The 24482-nt window shown below is 45.3% G+C and overlaps 1 protein-coding gene and 1 non-coding gene across 2 annotated transcripts in view; one reads left to right on the top strand and one right to left on the bottom strand.

The window, feature by feature from the left end:
• The window catches only part of LOC144134475 (uncharacterized), a 377143-nt gene that overhangs the window by 304169 nt on the left and 48492 nt on the right, over positions 1 to 24482 (bottom strand). The window lies entirely within an intron of this gene.
• Positions 22452 to 22523, top strand: TRNAS-ACU (transfer RNA serine (anticodon ACU)). The gene has a single exon. It is a non-coding gene; the product is annotated as a tRNA-Ser (tRNA).

The following is a 24482-nucleotide window of genomic DNA, read 5'->3' on the forward strand; positions in this document are numbered from 1 at the left end:
GTCCACGCTGTAACTCTAACAGCCTACCTGTAACATGCCCCGCTTATTACATGTCGTGGCCGCGTTCAACACGAGAACAGCGACGGGAACATCACTACAACACTCGTTTGTTCTCTGGATTTCTCAGGCCTTCCTTTCTCTCTATACGTTACATATACATTTTTTTCCTATTTCCCCAAAGTCGCTGCTCTGTCCTTAGCCTCATTTGGAACATTTTCATCAGCCTCCAAGTTAAGGGTTAGTCATGTTAATCCCAACACAGAAAAGTACGGCAGCGCGTCTCCCTTTCCCAGGTTATAAGTACCCTGAAATACCATATAGGTTTAGACCATACTCTACAAACCGTATGCGGAGTGTATTTCTGTTTCTCAAGAAGTAGTGAATCCTTGTGACTTTTTATTTTCTTAATTTGTCACATCTCAGGGTGAACATAACAGCGTACGGCAGGACGGGCAACGTTACCACATTTACAAAAATTCCTTTAGACAGTCTACAGACTGTCCATAGACTTCTGACTAAAGTCTATAGACTGTCTATAGACAAATCCTAGAGAATAGTCTATAGGCAATACAAATCCTAGAGACTGTCTATAGACAATCTATAGATATATGACCATACACTTTTAGTAGACTTTCGTCTATAGACAGTCTACAGACTGTCCATAGACTTCTGCCTAAAGCCTATAGACTGTCTATAGACAAATCTTAGAGAATAGCCTATAGGCAATACAAATCCTAGAGACAGTCTATAGACAATCTATAGATATATGGCCATACACGTTTAGTAGATTTTCGTCTATAGACAATCTACAGACTATGAATAGAAAAAATAAATATCTATAGAAAGATGATACAGTTGATATAAAGTCTACAGTCCGTCTATAGGCCATTTTTATAAGGGCAGCGCCCGTCCTGCCATAAGTGGGGCTTTGTCGTTTGTGCAGCCTTCTCGCACTGTTTCTTCGAGATCTAGATCATGAACCCAAGCCAGAACTCTGACCGTAATGGTCCGTTCGTGAGCCACGTGACGTCATACTCGTACAAATTCGAAGGCAGAGAGGCATTATGCCTAAACGTCCTCGGCGTCAAAGCCGCAAGGACGCACGCTCACTAGCAGCATTGCAGCAGCATTGCAGCATATCAGCAGCAGCATTATGCTAGCAGCATTATAGAAGCATTATAGCAATTTCAGCAGGTGCTGTATAATAATAATAATAATAATTGGTTTTTTGGGGAAAGGAAATGGCGCAGTATTTGTCTCATATATCTTTGGACACCTGAACCGCGCCGTAAGGGAAGGGAATTTCAGCAGGTGCTGTATAGAAAGAAGCAGCATTCGGATGCTGCAGCTGCAATGTGCTCACTGTCACCGCATAACTGAGCCGATGGCGACCTCCGTACCGAATTATGTTGGTCAACACCTTCTTGACCGCGACCATCTCCGACGATTCCGCGGCCTTCACAGCTAGCAGACTTCTCCGTCGGCGATCACAGCGCGGCGAGCGCGATCGATATCTCGTAATGGCTTACATTACCGGGCGTTCGATAATGTTTAGCGCGTTGCCAACAACAGAAAAGATATGCGTTGCAGACGAAGTGGGAATATTCTCGCGACAGAAAGCACGCAGCAGTTAAAGGTGCCGCAGCCAAGTGGCTGATGCACCGTTAAGAGGTGGACAGATACACTTAGTTTTATCGCGCTATCATTAGGGACGAACGGCTTCATAAAAAAACCCCTTCTGCCTTAAATACAGATAAGCTTGCTACAAAGTGCCAAACACACATTGGCTTGAGCTATGTGTTTCGTCCGCAACGTTTAACTCAATCACTCACTCTCCTAATAGCTTTGTATTTTCTACATTGGGATGGTACGAGCCCGCCGTGGACGATCACTCTCCTCCACTCTTAACACGAATACGCCTATATGGGAGTAGTAAGAGAGTAAGCTGTCCTATAGCGCACTGCTTTTATAAAAGGGAGTACTCTAGTGGGCGGGTTGCTCCCTTTTTTACTCCTTTCTGTTTAGAGTGCTTACACTGCCAGCTTCGTTCCATGTTGACGACAGTCACCTCGTGAAAGCTGGATCGCCATTATGTCCGATCAAGGTGCACTTCAATTCCGTCGTATCCGAGATAAAGACAAGCTAGGAGTACAGCTTCCACTCTGGTATGAACACCCGATCCTGTTATATCTAAGTGTGCTAAAAATGTTTCGCTCTAAACTAATTGTTGCGCCCCATTCGTGTTGCAGCAACCTGCTATAGCTTCTATCGCGAAGATCGAGCAACCCTAAGTTTTCAATGTGTATTGTTGCGCCTTTCACGAAACAAAAGCTTCCAAACTAAACTAAACATTAAAATAAATGATGTGAGAGATTTTCGAGCAACACTGAATAAGCCTTTTAGAAAGACGTCTCAAGGAAAGGCGACATCGATGACTGAACTTCTTTGCTAAAAACAAACAGAAATGATTGCTGCGCTATATTAGCTTCAGCAACTACAACTTCTGCCCGATGCCTCAACTCCCAGTCCCGCAACATGCACCCCCTCCCCCCCAACTTCTACCCCATGCCCCCAGTTCTACCCGATACCTAAATTCACAGTCCCGCAACATGTACTCCCCCCCCTCCCCAACTTCTACCCGATACCTCAATTCCCAGTCCCGCAACATGTACCCCCCCCCCCCCCGCAACTTTTACCCGATGCATAAGTTCCCAGTACCGCAACATGTACCCCGCCCCCCAACTTCTACCCGTTACCTCAATTACCAGACCCGCAACATGTACCCCCCCCCCCCCAACTTCTACCCGATGCCTCAATTCCCAGTCCCGCAACATGTAACCCCCGCCCCTTAAGTAGTAAATGTTTCTCACCCACCTAGCGCCAACTACAATAACCGCTATACAAACCAAATAAGCGCTAACACATGCAGACGAACACAAGAAAGTGACACGTCTGTGTTGGCGCTTCTTCGGTCCGTATCATGCACCAGCTAGTCCAGCAAAAGTTCTGCTCGTGAACGCTATACAGACAAGCAAACGTTGTTTCCCTGTAAAGGACCACGTTCCTACAAGTGTCAAAGTGTTTCTAGTTAATCTGCGAGAACAATATAGCATAAACAAATCTCATTGCATGGCGTTTAATACGCGATGTCCACGAAGGGCTTTTACAGAAGTACGCCGCACCCCCCCCCCCCCCCCCCACCTTTGTTCTCCCGCGTATGACGAAGGAAACTTCAAAGGCGACTGCCACTCCTTCAAAGCTTAAAAAAAAAGACTCCTACAGATGCTTCTTCACACACCCGCGCAAAAAAGCATTGAAACCTGAGCACTGACGTGAATGTTTGCTGCACACAGATTCACAACTCTGCACTGGTTTCCAGCGACAGATGAGCATGCGACTCTCAAGCAGGCAAGAAGCCAGCTTATAAGCTGTCAAACATGCGTAACACAGAAAGAGATCAAGAGAAGAACAGACGTGGAAAAAAGAGAGATAAACTGTGTCAGTTCCCCCCGTTATAAGCTTTATCTGCGAGGCAACCACTTGTAGAAACAAAGAGAAAGAAAAGAAGATTCAAAAATAAAACACGCTCCCTTAGAACCGGCAAGCTGCTGCCAAAGGCTTGAGCAACACAAACGAGCTGCAGAGCAAGCGACATCAGAGAGGCAGCCGATGTCACTCTGTGCTCAGTTGGCAGTATACATGCGCACACACCCGCTTGCAGAGGTCGCAGAGAAAATCATCGATGTTTTCGTGGCTGGCTCGTAATAGAATAAATGCTGACGTGCAACCAATATACTTCACATGTGACGTACAACCCTTAGAAAAATTTCTTTAATCAGTCTATAGACTGTCCATAGGCTTCTGTCTATAAAGTCTATAGACTCCCTATAGACAAAGCCTAAACAACAGTCTATAGGCAATACAAATTCTATGGACAGTCTATAGACAATCTATAGATTTATGGCCATACACTTTTAGTAGACTTCTGTCTATAGACAGTCTATAGACTATGAATAGACAAAAAGAAATATCTATAGGAAGGTACCCGCCACGGTGGCTCAGTGGTTAGGGCGCTCGGCTACTGATCCGGAGCTCCCGGGCTCGAACCCGACCGCGGCAGCTGCGTTTTTATGGAGGAAAAATGCTAAGGCGCCCGTGTGCTGTGCGATGTCAGTGCAGGTGAAAGATCCCCAGGTGGTCGAAATTATTCCGGAGCCCTCCACTACGGCACCTCATTCTTCCTTTCTTCTTCCACTCCCTCCTTTATCCCTTCCCTTACGGCGCGGTTCAGGCGTCCAACGATATACGAGACAGATACTGCGCCATTTCCTTCCCCCAAATCCAATTATTATTATTATTATTATTATTATTATTATTATTATTATTATTATTATTATTATTATTATTATTATTATTATTATTATAGGAAGGCAATAGAATCTACAAGAAGTCTATAGACTGTCTACAGACCATTTTTGTAAGAGAGGGTTGCGGTAATTAGGACAGCTGAACGGGTTCAAGACACTCCCTCACTGTTGCAAGTACTTTTTGGTCAGCCCACTCTGTTCACTGTCCTTCCTACCACCCCAAGTATACCGTGTTAATAAAACACGCATTTTCCTCCTCATGCTAGGCCTTCCTCGAGCAGCCGAACGCATCTCAGAAGTCAGAACTACAGAAACAGCTAGCCAAACACACAGCCCCGGAGAGAAGTCTTTCTTGGGTCGATACACGTCTTTCGCTGGCTTGGTTACAAATCGCAAGACTGCCCCAACTAGTCCGCGGTTCACTAATTATTTTGAATTATTACATTAAATTATTAAATTATTAAATGAAATTATTACATATTAATAGCCGCTGAACTGAATCTACTAACACAACTGACGAACGTCATGACGACTTGCGCAGCGAGCAGGGTGAAAGGCTTTCACAAACGCTTTTGTTATTCGTCGAGCTGTGAAAATAAACAAATAAAAAACTAACACCCACGAACTGGAGACGGCTATAGCATTCAGCATGCTTTGATTAGTTTTTATTTCTTTAAAGCATCAGATATTACTCAAGGCGCTTCTTAAAATAATAAAAAATATAAGCTAGAAAACAGCAGAAATAATTGGGCTTACCCATACAAAGCCAAATGAGAAAGTTGACACATTGCCGAGACCCCTATAAGTGTGCAGGACAACCGCGTTCTCAACGCGTGGGCTACTCTTACATTAATAGTTTTTTCCAGCACTGAACTGAAATCCACAAAAACTCGATTGAAGCTAATTGCGATGAGAAGGGGTGCAGCTTCGTAAGGTGATGTAAGCCAACGAACAAAGATTAGGTCGCATTCAGCCCTGTCGTCGCACAAACTCGATCGATACAGTTTCCCCCGCAAAAAGGCTATGATACGGAACCACCACGCACAGCACGCGATGCTGCGATCAGCACGGCCGCCGCTGTTGCGACAGTGTTACCGCGCCACGCAGACTTTTCGCAACTACCGTCCGGTCCACCCGTCCCCTTATTTAACCAGTGTTTTTGTTTTCTTTCAATTTGCGCTGCTGGCAGGTAGATAGAGTGCCTAGATACGAAGAGTGCAGGCGAGTCGCCATTATTCTCTCTTTCAAAAAAAAAAAAAAGAGACTGCATTGGAGATTGAATGGGAAAGCGTTAGTGTTTGCTGCGACATTGGCGGCTCCTAGCCGACTCCGGTAGCTCTTGTCCATACGAAGTCATATGGAATGTTCTAGAAATATTTGACAACCTGCATATCATCTAAATTCTGGCACCGACATTCAGGGCTCCATTTTTTGCTTTGCTCTAATTGGTTGTAGGCGTAACGTCATCAGACGTATAGGATGACGTCACACGATAGCACTAATTAGCTTCAGTAATTATCACCATTAATGATCATCGTTATCTATATTTGTTAATTACATCCATTGATTAGTAGAAATAGTCGGCGTCATTTGTTAGCGTTATTAATTATGCTCGTTATTTATAGTAATTAATTAATAACTAATTACCAATGGCTAACGACTGACTCGATATACTTTAGTCACTGACTTTATATACTTCACCACACCACTCTTGTTTCCACATTTTGCGTCCAATTTTTGCGGGCACGTCAGTTGCCGACATAGCCTAGTAATGCTGTCGCATTAAAAGAAAGTCTGACCGTTCACTACTGTGCCGACTCATTAGGCAGCAGCGAGTTTGTACCGCGATTTTTAACAATCATCAGACCCCCTATACAGGTTTTGATAAGCAATAATAATAATAATAATTGGTTTTTGGGGAAAGGAAATGGCGCAGTATCTGTCTCATATATCTTTGGACACCTGAACCGCGCCGTAAGGGAAGGGATAAAGGAGGGAGTGAAAGAAAGGAAGAATAGGTGCCGTAGTGGAGGGCTCCGGAATAATTTCGACCACCTGGGGATCTTTAACGTGCACTGACATCGCACAGCACACGGGCGTCTTGGCGTTTTGCCTCCATAAAAACGCAGCCGCCGCGGTCGGGTTCGAACCCGGGAACTCCGGATCAGCAGTCGAGCGCCCTAACCACTGAGCCACCGCGGCGGCTCAAAAACCATTTTCGTAACGGATGCCGCAAGGACACGTAGTGTGGTAGACAGCTGGTCCCGAGGCAACAAAGTGGCTTCCATATGGCCGACCGCCGATGTCGACACAACGGGAAGGAGTTAAGAAACGCGATGACGCAAACGCCCCTCTTAAGGTCACCGCGTAGGCGTGGTCACCTTACTTGTGCTCCGAGACAGGGTGCGCACCATGCGGCCAGAGAGGAGCGTCGTTAGATCAACTCTCTTCACCCTCGGTTGAGCAATGAGAGCGGCACGTTCTCTTGTTCTTCCGTACTCGCAAGCCCCACAATGGGAAAACGGCGCCGATTACGACAGAAACAAGGGGGGGGGGGGGGGGGGGGGGGGTTAAGCGAGTGTGGAATATATGCGGACGTATCAGCGGCGGAGAGTGAATGTAATAGAAGAGAGGTGGGCGTACTCGGAAAAGCGAGGGTCGGGTCGCCAGTCCGCGGTCACGCAACATAGAGTTTCTTACTATTACCTAGAGGGAAAGCTGGCGCCCCCCGTCTATGGGAGTGCGCATGGAGCTTCCTCGAGACCCCCTCAGTCACCGCCGGCGCTCTAAGCATCGTGGGTCGAATGCAGAACCACAACTTTTGGCCAAAAAATAATGCAAACATAAACGTTGTTCGATAATCAAGAATGCCCTGACATTCAATATCCTGTCTATAAATTGCAACAAACGAGCAGAAAAGCGCGTGAATGCAAAGTTTGCCCAAAATAAGAGGTGGCTGGCTCTCCTGTTGGCCAAGTATTACGCACCACAAAATCCAATATTTCATGCGAACAGGCGCACTTTTAAAAAGAAATATATTTTTTTAAATTGTTGCTTAAACACTGTCAGAGGTTTTTTTTAATGGCATTTCGGAAAACAGAAACCTTTTTATTGGCGTCGTGTGCTGTTGCATTTTCGCTACTAGATGGCTTTTGCGCACTACGTTCGCGCCGAAGTCGTCTGCGCGCGGGGCGCGCCGTGGACGGAATTGTACATCTTAGTAACGCCACTCTGTGTTCCCGAAAAAATCCGACTGTCCCGCACCAAGCAGCTCACCGGCCCATGATGCTTTGAGCGTCCATAATGGCTGAGCTGCAGCGCCGCCAGCTTTCCCTCTAGTTAACAGTAAGAAACTCTATGTCGCGTAATGAGGCCCGTACTTCCTTGCAGGTTCGTCTACGAATCGTCAGGACTCTCAGACGAACCTGCAAGAAATTCGAGGTAAAAGCTGTGCCAGTTGGGATTCATTCATTTATTTATTTATTAATGCGAAAACGTTAGATGGCTCATCGACACAAAAACCCGCTGTTGCCCGGAAAGTGGCGGCGTTACAAAACTCGTGATTGGTAGGAAAAAGTGTGACGTCATCAAAGGCGGTAAAATACGAAATTTTAAACAGTAATAAGTGCTAGTGCGTATAAATGTGCCATCTACAAGGGAATACAATGTACTTAGAATAGAATTCGAACAGAACAAGGATGGAAACAAAGCAGAAATGAAATCGAACTGGAATAGAATGAGAATGGAATCGGAATATAATTGCAATGCTTTTGCACTCTCGTACGTAACTGCCTTAAGTGCCCCGGTAATTTTTATTTATTTATTTATTTATTTATTTTTATGTACACAAATACTGCTGACAACAGTGCTTCCCAGGCAGGAGAGGGCTACAAAAGGTTATACAGTTTCTCAATATTAACTTGAGACAAAGCAGGCGGGTCTGCACTTCATCTACGAAGGATAGGCGTCGGAATGCCGGGAAGATGAGGTTTCGTATTTGGCTTGTCTATTCTTGGGCACGAAACGTGGCTTCAGCAAAACGCTAAGGCGCCCGTGTGCTGTGCGATGTCAGTGCACGTTAAAAATCCCCGGGTGGTCGAAATTATTCCAGGGTCCTCCACCACGGCACATCTTTCTTCCTTTCCTATCTCACTCCCTCCTTTATCCCTTCCCTTACGGCGCGGTTCAGGTGTCTGCCAATATATTAGACAGATACTGCGCCATTTCCTTTCCCCAAAAACCAATTTTCATTTTAATTTTCGGCTACTGCTCCGGAGTTCCCGGGTTCGAACCCGACCGCGGCGGCTGCGTCTTTATGGAGGCAAAACGCTAAGACGCCCGTGTGCTGTGCGATGTCCGTGCACGTTAAAGACCCCAGGTGGTCGAAATTATTCCGGAGCCCTCCACTGCGGCACCTCTCTCCTCCTTTCTGCTTTCACTCCCTCCTTTATACCTTCCCTTACGGCGCGGTTCAGGTGTCCAACGACATATGAGACAGAAACTGCGCAATTTCCTTCGCCAGAAAAATTATTATTATTATTATTATTATTATTATTATTATTATTATTATTATTATTATTATTATTATTATTATTATTATTATTATTATTATTATCATAACAATGCGGCTAATCTCGAGGCAAACCTCGAAGAAATGCTCCCAAAGTTTCCATACCAGCCTCAAACCCGTGTTAAATTTATGGAAGAAGTGAAAAACACACTATTAAAATAATTTAATCCTCGCGCAGACGAGAGCCTAGCGGCGCAGCTTCTTATTCAGAGGCAGAATCCAACTTATCAGCCCAACAGCAGCCAAGACAAATAAGAAACCGCGTCTTCCCGGCATTCGAGCAGTGGATGAAGTGCTCTTGAAATGCGCATAGACGGTGGCGCCAGCTTCCGCTCTATAGGTGACATTGAGAAACTATATGACAAAAGGTAATGTAGCGAGCAAAGCACGAAATTGGAAAACACATCCAATACACATGTGAAAGCCCGCACCGTTTTTTTTTCACACATTTTCTCTTTTTTGCTCTCGAGTCTTCTTTATATTGCGCGATAGCGTATACAGCTCGTTCGGTAGAAAAGCCGGCTGCGTAGTCGGCACCGCGTGTGAAAAATAATTGGTGGCAGCGTAAAAAAAAAAATCGTATCATGGTAATTTTTGGTTCTAGAGATTGATGATTGATCGGTGTGTGATAGGTGACGACGAGTTAATGAAGCATTGCAATTAATTGATTACTAGATTATTTAAGAAATGGGTAAACAAAAAATGAAAAAAAAATTTAAAAAATGTGGTTCAAAGGTGCCAAACGCTCAGAATGAAAAGCCAGTGCTTGATGATGCTAAAAAAATTAGAGTGTATAATTGATTGATTAATTAATTGAAACAATTGATGAAAATAAAAATGCGTTCAAAAGTGTCAAACAAGCTTTTTTTTTAACTGCGAAGCTTATGAGAAAGCTGCATAGCCTTCCTTTGTAGCCGTATGGCTGCGCTTGGGTGGATGCCAATGAGTAATTGCTCCCTTATTAGTGATAGAGCTATTGTGGCCCCTTCGCACAGTTGAAGCCCAGAAGCGTAATTATTAATGCATGTCTTTAATTAAGGCAGCCTGTACACCCGGGCTATCAGCGAGGAAAAGAGATTGAGGCAAGACAGACATAGACAACGCGTATAAGCTCTTCATCCCACAAAAAAGCAATTTTCTTTAAGCGACAGATTAATCGAAGTATTATTCTCCCATAGATTGGCACTACAAATTAAAAAAAATATATATATAATTTTCCCTGTGCACCTTGGTTTCGGTGACTGTTGGCTTCCTTCATTTATATATATATATATATATATATATATATATATATATATATATATATATATATATATATATATATATATATATATATATATATATATATATATATATATATATATATATATATATATATATATATATATATATATATATATATATAGGCAAAACTTGAGCTGCATAATAATAATAATAATAATAATAATAATAATAATAATAATAATTGGTTGTTGGGGAAAGGAAATGGTGCAGTGTCTGTCACATCTCGGCAGACACGTGAACAGCGCCGTAAGGGAAGGGATAAAGGAGGGACTGAGAGAAGAAAGGAAGAAAGAGGTGTAGTGGAGGGCTCCGGTGTAATTTCTACCACCTGGGGTCTTTTAACGTGCACTGACATCGCCCAGCACACGGGCGCGTTTTGCGTCTTCGCCTTTATCGAAACGCGGCCGCCGCGGTCGGGTTCGAACCCGGGTGCTCCGGATCAGTAGCCGAGCACTGAGCTACAGCACCGAGGGTAACTGCATTTACGGTGGGCCGAACGCCTCTCATTAGATAAGGAGACTGACCGTAATAGTATACAGTTTGCCTCTGAATATTAATTAATTAGCCTACTGGCGCACGTGCTAGCTGTATTTGATTCGCTCTACAGCACTGGCTGTGCTATGCCAACCCGACATATAATTATGCACACGCACACACACCTATTGTCGTGCATGCACAGGGAGACAGCAGCCCTGCCAGCATGCATGGCTGAGCAGCCGCTCAGCCAACCGTTCATCCGCCGGCGCCGGCCCTTTGGCAACAATATGGCGCCACTCTTACCTCGCGCTTTTTTTTTTCGCGCGCTTTTCAATGTACAGAGTGGCGCCGCGCTTCCGTCACTATCGCTCACATGTAGGGTTGCCATTGTGCAGCAAATAAACCGCATGAAGATTTTTCTCCGGGTTTTGTGGGGTAACCGGAATATGCCGCGTTTTCCAAATGGCCGAGTGGTTATCCCAGATCGTGCTCCGGGTCACAAAAGTCACCTGAATCAGGGAGCGAAGGCTCGAGAATGCGCTCATATTTGGAATTAGTGGCCACGTTTATTGCTGCGGGGGGGAGGGGGGGGGGACTTCGCCGCTAAGGTCCATGAACTCTGTATACCCCCTTCTAGTTGGCACGGCTGCCACCCCAATCCGTATGGCACTGAACACTCAAACTACCGCCGGGAATTTCGAATCTTCGCCCGTGTGCAGTGCGATGTCAGTGCACGTTAAAGATTCCCAGGTGGTCGAAATTATTCCGGAGCCCTCCACTACGGCACCTCTTTCTTCCTCTCTTCTTTCACTCCCTCCTTTATCCCTTCCCTTACGGCGCGGTTCAGGTGTCCAACGATGTACGAGACAGATACTGCGCCATTTCCTTTCCCCCATAACCCAATTTTAAAAAAATTAAAGAAAAGGTACATCCCACATGTTTCCTATGGCGGCGCCGGAAAAGGGTTTGAGCGCAGGAAGCGTATTACGGGTCAGATTTTGCAGCCAAGAGGAACTGTCGGACACGATTATCGCCATATTCGCGCAGAATCTTTTGGGACTCGAGTTTTCTCGAAATTACAAGTTCAAAATATATTGCCATTGAGTTACGCGATGTCCTTTAGCTGGTCTAAATTAATCCGGAGCACTCCACTACGACGTCCCTCATAGCAAATGTGCAGCTTTTGGACGTTGAACCCCTCATATACGCGTACGCACATCTTACTACCATTGATAGTGAAGATACGTTTTAAAGCTATAAAAAAATATACACATTGTTTGTCTGCGCTATACGAAGCAGCGACAAAAATGAAATAAAAAAGAAAAAGCTGATGCAGCGATGGCGTAGAGGTAGAACATCCGCCTCGCGTGCAAGAGGACCGGGGTTCAAATCCTGGTGCCGCGCAATTCTCCACCGGGTTTAAAAAAAAAAGAAAAATCCGCGTGTCGATGGAATTGCATAACCAGGCCTGGAGTGCGGCCTTATCTCGGTGACCAGAACCGACAACGCACTCTCTCACCAGAGCAGGATTTGGCCACCCTGGTGCAGTACTTGGCCACAACCTGCTATGATCAAACCAATTAACCACTGTAATTATACCGTAAAAAAAACTTTGTACTAGCTGTTATAACTCCGTTGTACTCATACCAGGTCTAGCCGAGGTGCTACACGGCTCTCATCGTCACACACGAGACATGGCGCGCACGGCCGACTGTCCCGGGGCCTGCAGGGCGTGGTCGCTGCTCGGAGGGAGCAGATAAGAAGAATCAATGATAAAAAGAGATCTTCGTTCTCGGAAAGTACGGTAGGCTGCGGCTGTTTTTTTCCAAGTATTCAGCGACGAGTTCAAAAACACCCGTCTCTGCAGCCTAGTCAGGGAGTGCTTGTTGAGCCACATGTAGTTGGTATAGTGGTGAATACATGCACTACGAGTCGCATATGGCGAACACGACGCTCCAATGGCCTCGTGTGAATAGCACTGAAGTCTGTGCAGATGCATAGCCTTAAAACGGAGCCAGTCAGTACGCTGTAGCTGAAGACTAGGAGATGGAACGCCGAGGAAGAATATCGCATCCCAGGTCGAGAAAAAAGAAAGAAATGTGTCATAACTACGACAGAATGTTTTGTCGCTTCGTCACAACGGCAGATTTTTCTGCTGTTTCTTAGCTGTAGTCTGTGGCACTTTCTGTAGTAACTGCAAAAAAAATCCTGTTGTTACTACGAAAATTTCTGTTACAACACGTTCATGGGCAGAAATATTGCAGAAAATCTGCTGTAACGACATAAAATTTTCTGTTGTGTTTTTTGACTGGCATTGGCATAGGCGCTGTATGCATTGAGAAAAAAAAAACGCTATGTCGAAAGAAATACACTCTAAAGCCGAGCCTGCAGCGGTGCAGCAAGGTGGGATAAGCCGCTGTGCTTCGATGCCTATGGCGTTGCGCTGTTGAGAAACAGGTCGCGTGTTCGAATGCCAACCGCGCCTGTCACATTTGGAAAGAGGCGAAATGCAAAAACGCCCGCGTCCTGTGTAATGCCAGCGCACAATAAACAATCCGCGGGGGTCAAAATTACTCCGGAGCTCTCCATTTGGGCGCCTTTCTTTTTTTAGTGTAGGAATTCTTTACATGTTGTGGTTGAGGTGTCCATCGAGGCCGAGTGAGTCACTTACTACACCTTTACTTAAAAGAAAAAAATCAAACAAACAATTTACGTGTTATAGCTTGTAATGCAATTAGTCGTGTCCGAGCGACTTAACCGGCGTGGAGAAGTTGCTCTTTCGGCAGCAGCAATAAACTAAATGGACACCGAGGAGAACCCTATCAAAATTTTTTTGTTAGCAATATCTGATAGTTCGGCATTTCATGGCTTTGTTGACGCTTGTCCGGGAGCGAAAGATGCGTTTATTTCAAAGAAATTTGGATTCGAAGTTGAAAAATTTTTTCCCGCCACTCCGATTGAAACTCGAGAACTCTTATGACGACACGGAGAACTCTTATGACGACACAGAACGGAGTGACGTGAAACGTGACGTAAACGGAGACTCCGTGATTTCTGGCGCTAGCGGTGCGGTACGCAACCTTTCTTTGCAAGCCTCAGAGATTCGTGACATCCATGAAGTAAGGAAAATTCCTCCATGGTGGCGCCTCTTGTCCTAGGAAGTCATCACGCTTGTACTTGCGAGATTGGCCTGTGGCGGCGATACCTGTATTTTGGTTCTTGCTATTTTCTACATTACAAGAGCTTTGTTTTCAGGAAGAGTGGCGTTTTTGTGATCAAGAGCTGGTATTCTATGGATACAAGCCAACTTCAATTTCTCCTCAGTGTCCCTTTAAGGTTTAAATCTGTGTAAGACTGACTAAAAATAATTTCCTCATCTTTCGAGTCCTTTCGGTCCTTACGGTAAGGGCTCCGCTACGCGGCTGAGAAGACAAAACCTATTGGTTACTTTTTGACAGAGACGGTGTACTCTAAGCACCAGTACGCCTATATAGGAGAAAAAAAAAAGAGGGCATACGCTGTTTTCTAGCGAGCTAACTTTTAGAAAAGGGAGCGTCCACCGTACACTCTAAACAGTAAAGACTAAAAAGGGAGTAGGCTGTCATACAGCGCACTCTCTTTAGAAGAGAGTGGGCTAGAGGACAGCCTACTCTCTTTCTACACCTTTCTGTTAAGAGTGTAGAGTGCAGCTTACTCCCTTTCTACACCTTTTATGTTTAGAGTGTAGAGTACAGCTTACTCCCTTTCTACACCTTTACGTTTAGAGTGTAAGTACAGCTTACTCCCTTTCTACACCTTTCTGTTTAGAGTGTAGAGGACTGCTTACTCCCTTTCTACACATTTATGTTTAGAGTGTAGAGTACAGCTTACTCCCTTTCTACACCTTTCTGTTGAGGAGTGTAGAGTGCAGCTTACTCCCTTTCTACACCTTTCTGTTAAGAGTGTAAGTACAGCTTACTCCCTTTCTACACCTTTCTGTTTAGAGTGTAGAGGACTGCTTACTCCCTTTCTACACATTTATGTTTAGAGTGTAGAGTACAGCTTACTCCCTTTCTACACCTTTCTGTTGAGGAGTGTAGAGTGCAGCTTACTCCCTTTCTACACCTTTCTGTTAAGAGTGTAAGTACAGCTTACTCCCTTTCTACACCTTTCTGTTTAGAGTGTAGAGGACTGCTTACTCCCTTTCTACACATTTATGTTTAGAGTGTAGAGTACAGCTTACTCCCTTTCTACACCTTTCTGTTGAGGAGTGTAGAGTGCAGCTTACTCCCTTTCTACACCTTTCTGTTAAGAGTGTAAGTACAGCTTACTCCCTTTCTACACCTTTCTGTTTAGAGTGTAGAGGACTGCTTACTCCCTTTCTACACATTTATGTTTAGAGTGTAGAGTACAGCTTACTCCCTTTCTACACCTTTCTGTTGAGGAGTGTAGAGTGCAGCTTGCTCCCTTTCTACACCTTTCTGTTAAGAGTGTAAGTACAGCTTACTCCCTTTCTACACCTTTCTGTTTAGAGTGTAGAGGACTGCTTACTCCCTTTCTACACCTTTATGTTTAGAGTGTAGAGTACAGCTTACTCCCTTTCTACACCTTTCTGTTTAGAGTGTAAGTACAGCTTACTCCCTTTCTACACCTTTCTGTTTAGAGTGTAGAGGACTGCTTACTCCCTTTCTACACCTTTATGTTTAGAGTGTAGAGTACAGCTTACTCCCTTTCTACACCTTTATGTTTAGAGTGTAAGTACAGCTTACTCCCTTTCTACACCTTTCTGTTTAGAGTGTAGAGGACTGCTTACTCCCTTTCTACACCTTTATGTTTAGAGTGTAGAGTACAGCTTACTCCCTTTCTACACCTTTCTGTTGAGGAGTGTAGAGTGCAGCTTACTCCCTTTCTACACCTTTCTGTTAAGAGTGTAAGTACAGCTTACTCCCTTTCTACACCTTTCTGTTTAGAGTGTAGAGGACTGCTTACTCCCTTTCTACACCTTTTTGTTTGGAGTGTAGAGGACTGCTTACTCCCTTTCTACACCTTTCTGTTTAGATTGTGGGGGGGTCATGACCTTATACCCCGTGAAGATGGTTCTCCAAGGCGTCGACACGCACGGCACATCACAACTAGGCCAAGTGTAAGCCCTCGCGGGGTTATCTCTCGATATGATACCTCCCAGGAATCTCTGAGTGTGCGCGGAGCGGATACGCGATCTGCATGCTCTTCTTGTCAGCGGACATTCCTGCCTCAGAAGAGCCCCTTATCGGACACCGTTTACGTGACGCTCAAAACGTGGATGCGCCATTGTCAGCAAAAAAAACGACGGAGATTACGGAGCTGGCGAAAGCACTCGAGTTCTACGAAGTTGCACCAGCCGGTCCATGGACGTAGGCGAACGTTTCGCTGAAGGCAGATCAGGGCGAAAGGACGGAAAAAAGCTGATTCATTGATAGATTAATTCAATTCAATTTAATTCTTTATTCACCAGAAAGCTGGACGGTCTCCAGGGCTAAAAGTTGCTGCCTACAACTTGACTGGGGCCCTGGAGGCGTTTACAAAGCGGCAGCAGATTACTTGTTCGATACCCCTCTTCGTTTATTTTTCAACTGCAAAAAAAAAAACCTGCCATAGCTTGTTGGGCTCCTTGGCGAATTTTCGTTTAGTTTTCCTACTTAAATTGGAATGATAATCCTACGGTGGTCCCCATGGCGTACAAGGACATGATTGCAGAACATATCTACGTATACAGCGAGGCACACACGAGGTCCAACACTAGTGCATACGACGACTTCAGACAAAAGGACAACTGCGAAAGTGTTGGCTTCTGTTTTTTTTTTTCAGAAAGTGGTTCACAAAATAAAGAACAGGAACTTGGGGAATCCCGCCGCGGTGGCTCAGGGGTTAGGGCGCTCGACTACTGATCCGGAGTACCCGAGTTCGAACCCGACCGTGGCGGCTGCGTTTTTATGGAGGCAAAACGCTAAGGCGCCCGTGTGCTGTGCGATGTCAGTGCACGTTAAAGATATAGTAATAATAATTGGTTTTTTGGGGAAAGGAAATGGCGCAGTATCTGTCTCATATATCGTTGGAAGGTGGTCGAAATTATTCCGGAGCCCTCCACTAAGGGCACCTTCTTCCTTTCTTCTTTCACTCCCTCCTTTATCCCTTCCTTTACTGCGCGGTTCAGGTATCCAACCATGTATGAGACAGATACTGCGCCATTTACTTTCCACAAAAACCAATTATTATTATTAACTTAGGGAACCAAGCTGATCGATCCTAAAAACGACGTGGGAATCGACAATCTGTGAGTTGCAGTCAATCCGAGCTTCGCATGATTTGCAGAAGGAACAAACCGCGCGAGGTAAAGGGGAGATGGCGAGAAAAGACAATGCCGGCGGTAGTGTGTTAAGAACAGAGTCAGAGAACCCGCCTCTCTATTTCATTCCTGATGTGTCAGCGCACCTCTCGGCCGCCTCTGTAGTATGCGGAAATTAGACAGTCTCAGGTGAGGCGTCATTTTGTGTCGAAGTGCACCACGCGACTCTCAGCCAGTCAGAGAGGAGCTAGGCTGAAATGGCGTCATAGTGACGTCACATCATCTGAGAGTGTGGGATGGGGAGAGGAGAACAGTGCAGCAAAGCTCTGTGTTGTGACGGTGCAGTGGGTAGGAGTGTCGCCCAGTACTATACCCAGTTCCACGAAGCGAAGAGGAATAGCTGGGAAATCGCCGTTTTTTTAATGGTCCCTTAGTATGCCCCGCCGAGACGACAACACGACCTACTTGAAGCGGTTTGCAGGAGCTTTGGTGGGATATGGCACTTGGTGACAGTCGCGGACGGAGCCCTTCCTTGTAGCCTTCAATGACTGTTACAAAAAGCTCACTACAAGAAGTGGTTTTGTCGAAAGTGTATTGACTTGCGACAGTATATTTTTGAGGAATTGCCGCTGTGTAAGTGACCGCCCTTACAAGAATTTCTTTAGACAGTCTATAGACTGTCCATAGACTTCTGCCTATGAAGTCTATAGCCTCTCTATATAGACAACCCTAGAGAACAGTCTATACGGAGTACAAAAACAGTCATACGCAGTACAAATCCTATAGACAGTCTATAGACAATCTATAGACTTATCTTCACACACTTTCAGTATACTTTTGTCTATAGACAAGTCTATAGACTAATAGACAAAAATAAATATCTATAGGAAGGCAATAGAGTCTATAAGAAGTCTGTAGATCAACTGCCTATAAACGATTTTTATAAGGGCTCGCTCCAAGGGTGTCACATTGTTTTTTTAATAATAATAATTGGTTTTTGGGGGAAAGGAAATGGCGCAGTATCTGTCTCATATATCGTTGGACACCTGAACCGCGCCGTAAGGGAAGGGTAAAGGAGGGAGTGAAAGAAGAAAGGAAGAGAGGTGCCATAGTGGAGGGCTCCGGAATAATTTCGACCACCTTTTTTTAAGTGGAGGGCTCCGGAATAAAAAAACATCTTTCAACGGAGCTCACTGGTGCTCAAGATATTACATGCTTACAAGCTGTAGCGGCAATGGACGCGCTACATTTGTTCACAAACAGCTGCAAGGGCTTTGCGACTTTCTTCTATACGGTGTCGTGATGCTCTAAGAGAGGCTCGATCGACTGGCCCTTTGCCAGCATGGTTATCGCGACGATAAAAGCAATGCAGCGAACAAACAACTCGAGTTTGTTTGCGGCCGCCGTAATCGAGTGTGCTCGCGAAAAGCAGCACTCTCGGAGAGAGCGTTATCTAACATGATCCGCGCGCGAATTCTCGGGGCTCCGCAGCGACGACGCAGAAATTACTGTGCAGCGAAGTCTATAAGACATTCCCCGCGAAACTACGCTGTGGATTCAGACGACGGGTGGGGTCCCGGACGAATCCGTGACGTGACGTCAAGTCAGTGCACCGTATACACGCGAGCTGAAAGCTAGCATTCATACAACGGATGAAAACAGAAGATTTCAAAACAAAAAAAAAGTTGCCGCCACCGTCTGGAAGACGTTGACGTAACGAGCGTTAGCTGTTTGGTTTATTAGAATTGATATGACGTCATAATCATGTGGTTTCACTTCTGTCCGCCACCTTAAATTTTGAAGTCATCATTGCCACCCGAATTTGGCCGCCATCTTAGATTATGACGTCATAGTCACGTGGCGGCCTAAGTCAGCCGCCATCTTGTATTGATTAATGACGTCATCAATTAATTAACATTATTGGCCGACAGCTTTGATTTATAAGTGACGTCACCAATCAATCACCAATTGGATATATCAGTGACGTCCCAAATGAATCACAAATTCGATATACTAATGACGTCGCCAATCAATCACCATTTGGGTTATATCGATTTACTATGGAGCCGCCATCTTGAATTCTTCCGACTTAGAAAATTTCACGCCGAAGAGAGGTAATAGCAGACCTCAAGAAATCGAGAAACGTGATAAGAGCTCACGCTCCTAAAAGCACACTCCTTTTTTTTCATGGAGGAATGAAAACTCCGGAGAGGCGCTCGCTACCCGAGCTGCACGTCAAAAAGTGAGCCGGAAGTGACGTGTTTTCGCAAAGGCTACTGGGAGTCTCTGGCCGACGGCGCAGCCAATAGTAACGCTGGGTGCAGCGGCGTCGTCTGCTGCACCGTCTGCTGCGCATGCGCAAGCTCGCTGAGACGGCGGCCAAGTGGGGGGGGGGGGGGGGGGGGGGGAGCAGAACTAGCCGGCTTCCAAAAATGTGACGTAACCGCTTTTCCTATTAAGGCGAAAGCCTTTAATGGCTCATACTGTCGTCCGTCCGTTAACAGAGGGCGTCATACGTGTTAACTCGGGAACTAAAAAAGAAAACAAATGGTTGCTTCAGATAGAGCAGGAAAAATTAACCTAAAAGCCATGTTTGGTGACTGTAGAGTAATTAGTTAATTAATTATAGTCAAAAAGGTCAAAATTGCGTCGAAATAGCGCGGACGTCAATATAGCCACGGGAACGGTGTGACGTCAAATCCACCGGAAGTCGTCACGACACAGTGAAAACTGTCACAGAATGGTAGGCTTTCGCCTCTGGTATCCGAGGACATGTTTTGGCCCTGCTCCAAAGTTATCTATCAAATAGATTTCAATATGTCGACATAAATGGTTTCATTTCTCACAGAAAAAAAATAATTTCAGGAGTCCCACAGGGTAGCATTTTAGGCCCTGTCCTATTTAATTTGTACATTAACGATATTGTACACATCTGCTCAGATACCAAGTTCGTTATATATGCCGACGACACGAGTGCTTTGGTGGCATCACGTTCTGAAGCTGAAGGAATTACTAAAGCAAATATTTTTCTGCGCAAATTGGACTCGTGGATTTCCAGCAATCAATTAAAACTTAACGCAAACAAAACAAAGGTGGTAATTTTTCGACCAAAAAGTAAACAAATTTCGTTACAAGGAACCGTAATGTTTAGATCCGCAGCCATTGATGTGGTAGATACTGTCAAGGTGTTAGGGGTATATTTTACTTCAACTTTACAATGGAATGATCATGTAAACAGTCTAATCAGCAAACTGAGCTGCATAACTGGAATTTTAAATCGCAACCGCTATACTCTTCCAAAAAAAGTTAAACTAATGGTCTATAACGCTCTCTTTGTTTCCCACCTAAACTAATCTCATTTAGTCTGGGGAACATCAACAAAAACTAATCTGTTGAAGCTTGAAAGGCTACAGAAAAAAATAGTACGAATAATTGAAAACGTTGAATACACAGCGCCTTCTTCAGATATCTTTGCTTCGCTTAATTTATTGAAAGTAAGAAATATTTACGAATACAAATTATGCAGGCAGTACCGTTTAAGTGTCCAACGAGAGAGTACAGTTTTTACTGAAATGGCAGAACTAAAACCCAATTATCCCATCTACAGCACCAGAACTCCAGAACGATGGAAAGTTCCAAAATGTCGTACTGCCTATGGACAACAAACACTCCGGTATAACCTTCCGCGATTATTGAATGCTGCAGAAAAAGAAGGCGCTGATGGATCCAATATGTCTCTTTCAAATATGTACAAATATTTTGCTACTCATACTGTTTTTTGTGAATGAACGCACAGGTCTATCTTTATGTTCAATTACATTGCATTGTTTACTTTAAAAAAAAATGTTTTTCCAGGAGTCCAAACCCAGTGTTCTATTGAAACTCTTATTTAGGCTTATTTTATTTTGTGATGCGATATAGTGCTGTTTATTTTTATTTATTTTTTTTCCTCTTTGCAACAAAAAAAATGTGACTGTCTATTGTCCCGCTCTGCTGCTGTATGCACTGTAAGGGGGCGGAGGATTTTTCAAGCCACAAATGTACGGCTTTTCCCTCCGCCTCCTTCCACTTCTTTGTGGAGAATAAAACTTGTATGTATGTATGTATGTATGTATGTATGTATGTATGTATGTATGTATGTATGTATGTATGTATGTATGTATGTATGTATGTATGTATGTATGTATGTATGTATGTATGTATGTATGTATGTATGTATGTATGTATGTATGTATGTAATACTTTAGTGTCCAAAGTGTTTCGTAAAATTTTTCTCTCCTACCTCCATGCCTTTTTCCGTCCGCGTCGTCCGCGGATACGAGTTCGTCGGAATGAATCCGTGACGTCATGCCACGCGATGCGCGGTTCATCCTCCAGATCTGCGATTCGGTCCGTCGGAATCCCCGCAGCTAGGCCACGGGATGACGCGTCAACGCGTTAACAGCGAAATAACACGCAAGTGTCGCTTACGACTACGCGATGTTTATACCTTGCGGGGCCATTCTGGAACGGAGACACAGCTGTATAGTGTAGCGTCCTGCAGAATCGCAGAGTCGCGTCGCGTCGCCCGTTTTATCGCGCACTTCGGATTCCCTCTCGGTGCCAGCGAGGCGTGTTATTGTTTGCGGCTCGAAGAATGGTCACCGAGGAATCTCACCGCACACGCCTCACGACGTGACCCTCACATTTCTCGATGAGTCGGTATTGCATGTACAAGTGGCGACTTCCCAACTCTGGCCCCCCCAAAAAAATGTGGGAAAATTTTGGAACTTCAGCAAGATTTATTTGAACAACTGAACAACTGGATTAGGAGCAAATACATTCAAGCCGACAAGAGAAGGAATTGACAAACATTAATAACTGACTGACAGTTCAAACAATTGAAAGTTCGTAAATGTGAAGTGACAATGAACCATGAAATTAACTTTAATCGGAAAGGGTGCATCAGCAACGTGCTTCTTAATCGTCTCGACAGTGGAGAAGGGAGAAATCCTTTTTTTCTGCCCGGACCGGCTAAGGCACATTATTCATAGATTCGCGAACTATACTTTTCCTTGTTAAGAGTGGGCGTATGCAATGGCCCTCTGGCGATTAAGCCCATCTGACAAACACAGCGCCACCTGGCATTCACAAAGTTTTTCAACACTCGTGAGTCATGAATGACCCAACGACTGACTAAGTCGGATTCAACTCAAGGACGAAGCGGCCGACGCTCCTGAGAGGAGGCCCTCCAGCCAATGGCGCCGACCGATTTTCATGACGCCGCGGTGCGACTTAACGCTAGCAGGTCCAAGGGGATCGGTCAAGGGGTATACAGGGGGACAATCGGTCCACGCCATTGTCTGGAGGGGATCCTTTGAGGGGCACTTGCCACTTCGTTCATGAGTTGTATCCTACTATGGTTGACTTTCATATGCTGAAACAACACTTTGGGATATTATTATTACCTGCCGCGGTGGCTCAGTGGTTAGAGCGCTCGACTACTGATCCAGAGTTCCCGGGTTCGAACCCGACCGCGGCGGCTGCGTTTTTATGGAGGAAAAACGCTAAGGCGGCCGTGTGCTGTGCGATGTCAGTGCACGTTAAAGATCCCCGGGTGTTCGAAATTATTCCGGAGCCCTTCACTACGGCACCTCTTTCTTCCTTTCTCCTTTCACTCCCTTCTTTCCCCCTTCCCTTACGACGCGGTTCAGGTGTCCAACGATATATGAGACAGATACTGCGCCATTTCCTTTCCGCAAAAACCAATTATTATTATTATTATTATTATTATTATTATTATTATTATTATTATTATTATTATTAGGGCCGCCGTCAAGTGAAGAGGCCCGGCTCGATTTCGACCACCTTTGGAGTTCTTTGACGCGCACCGAAACGACCAGTTTTGCCACTGATATGCGGTTGGCGCGGCGGGGCTGAACCCGAAACTTCAAGCTCCGCAGCCGAGAGCCCCGGCCAGCGAGCCACCGCGGCGCGTTCAACACACGCGAAGCCAAACAGAAGCCAGGCGAAGCCAGGATGAATCGAGTGGATCTCAGCGACAGTTCAATTTTTATTCAGTTATTTTTGCAGCGGCCTACAGCCGTTCCTTCCCTAATTACCGACGTGACGTGAAGTTTCCACGTCTCCCAAACTTATACAATGGAGGCTGCGAATAATAATAATAATAATAATAATAATAATAATAATAATAATAATAATAATAATAATAATAATAATAATAATAATAATAATAATAATAATAATAATAATAATAATTGGTTTTTGGGGAAAGGAAATGGCACAGTATCTGTCTCATACATCGTTGGACACCTGAACCGCGCCGTTAGGGAAGGGATAAAGGAGGGAGTGAAAGATGAAAGGAAGAATAGGTGCCGTAGTGGAGGGCTCCGGAATAATTTCGACCACCTGGGGATCTTTAACGTGCACTGACATCGCACAGCACACGGGCGCCTTAGCGTTTTTCCTCCATAAAAACGCAGCCGCCGCGGTCGGGTTCGAACCCGGGAACTCCGGATCAGTAGTCGAGCGCCCTAACCACTGAGCCACCGCGGCGGGGCATGGAGGCTGCGAAGCAGCGAATTTCACGTGTGGAAGATTTTAGCTTCGCCAGAAATGAAACCCCCGCCGCGGTGGCTCAGTGGTTAGAGCGCTCGACTACTGATCCGGAGTTCCCGGGTTCGAACCCGAATGCTGCAGCTGCGTTTTTATGGAGGAAAAACGCTAAGGCGCCCGTGTGCTGTGCGATGTCAGTGCACGTTAAAGATCCCCAGGTGGTCGAAATTATTCCGGAGCCCTCCACTACCGCACCTCTTTCTACCTTTCTTCTTTCACTCCCTCCTTTATCCCGTCCCTTACGGCGCGGTTCAGGTGTCCAACGATATATATGAGACAGATACTGCGCCATTTCCTTTCTCTAAAAACCAATTATTATTAAATGAAACCAATTTGACGACTACAATCGCTCTGGTCTTTTTGCTGCGGCAGACTTTCCCGCACGAGAAACGATCTGACGTCATGAACACTATAAAAGGCAGCTGAGGTATAATCTCACCTACCTGGTTATTATACGCGACGGGGAGGACACAGTAAGCAGGTTCGCTTTATAAATAGACATTGTTTGCTTAGCACAAGGTCGCACGGTGTGACATTATAGGTCGACGCGAGGCGCGAAAAATGCGCGCGCGCAATTTGTAGCTTCATTTCGAGCTCGACTACGGCGCTGTCCGCTGTGATCGATCTGCCTGTCGCGGTCAATTAGCGGCCGCCAGCGAGATGACGGAGCCCGTGAAACAAACAAACAAACAAGAAAAAAGTTTAAAGAGGAGTGTTGGCGACACACGAAGCAATTCAAGCGTCCGCAGAACTGGGAGGGGGCGATCTTCTGTGCCGGTGCCAACAATTCCAAGCCCTCTCCCTCGCTTCCTCCCCCCCCCCCCCTCATCTGCCAAAGGCGCCCTTCCTTCGAGTGGCGCTAACC

The sequence above is a fragment of the Amblyomma americanum genome, chromosome 5 (genome assembly GCF_052857255.1).
Source record: "Amblyomma americanum isolate KBUSLIRL-KWMA chromosome 5, ASM5285725v1, whole genome shotgun sequence".
Classification (NCBI taxonomy): domain Eukaryota; kingdom Metazoa; phylum Arthropoda; class Arachnida; order Ixodida; family Ixodidae; genus Amblyomma; species Amblyomma americanum.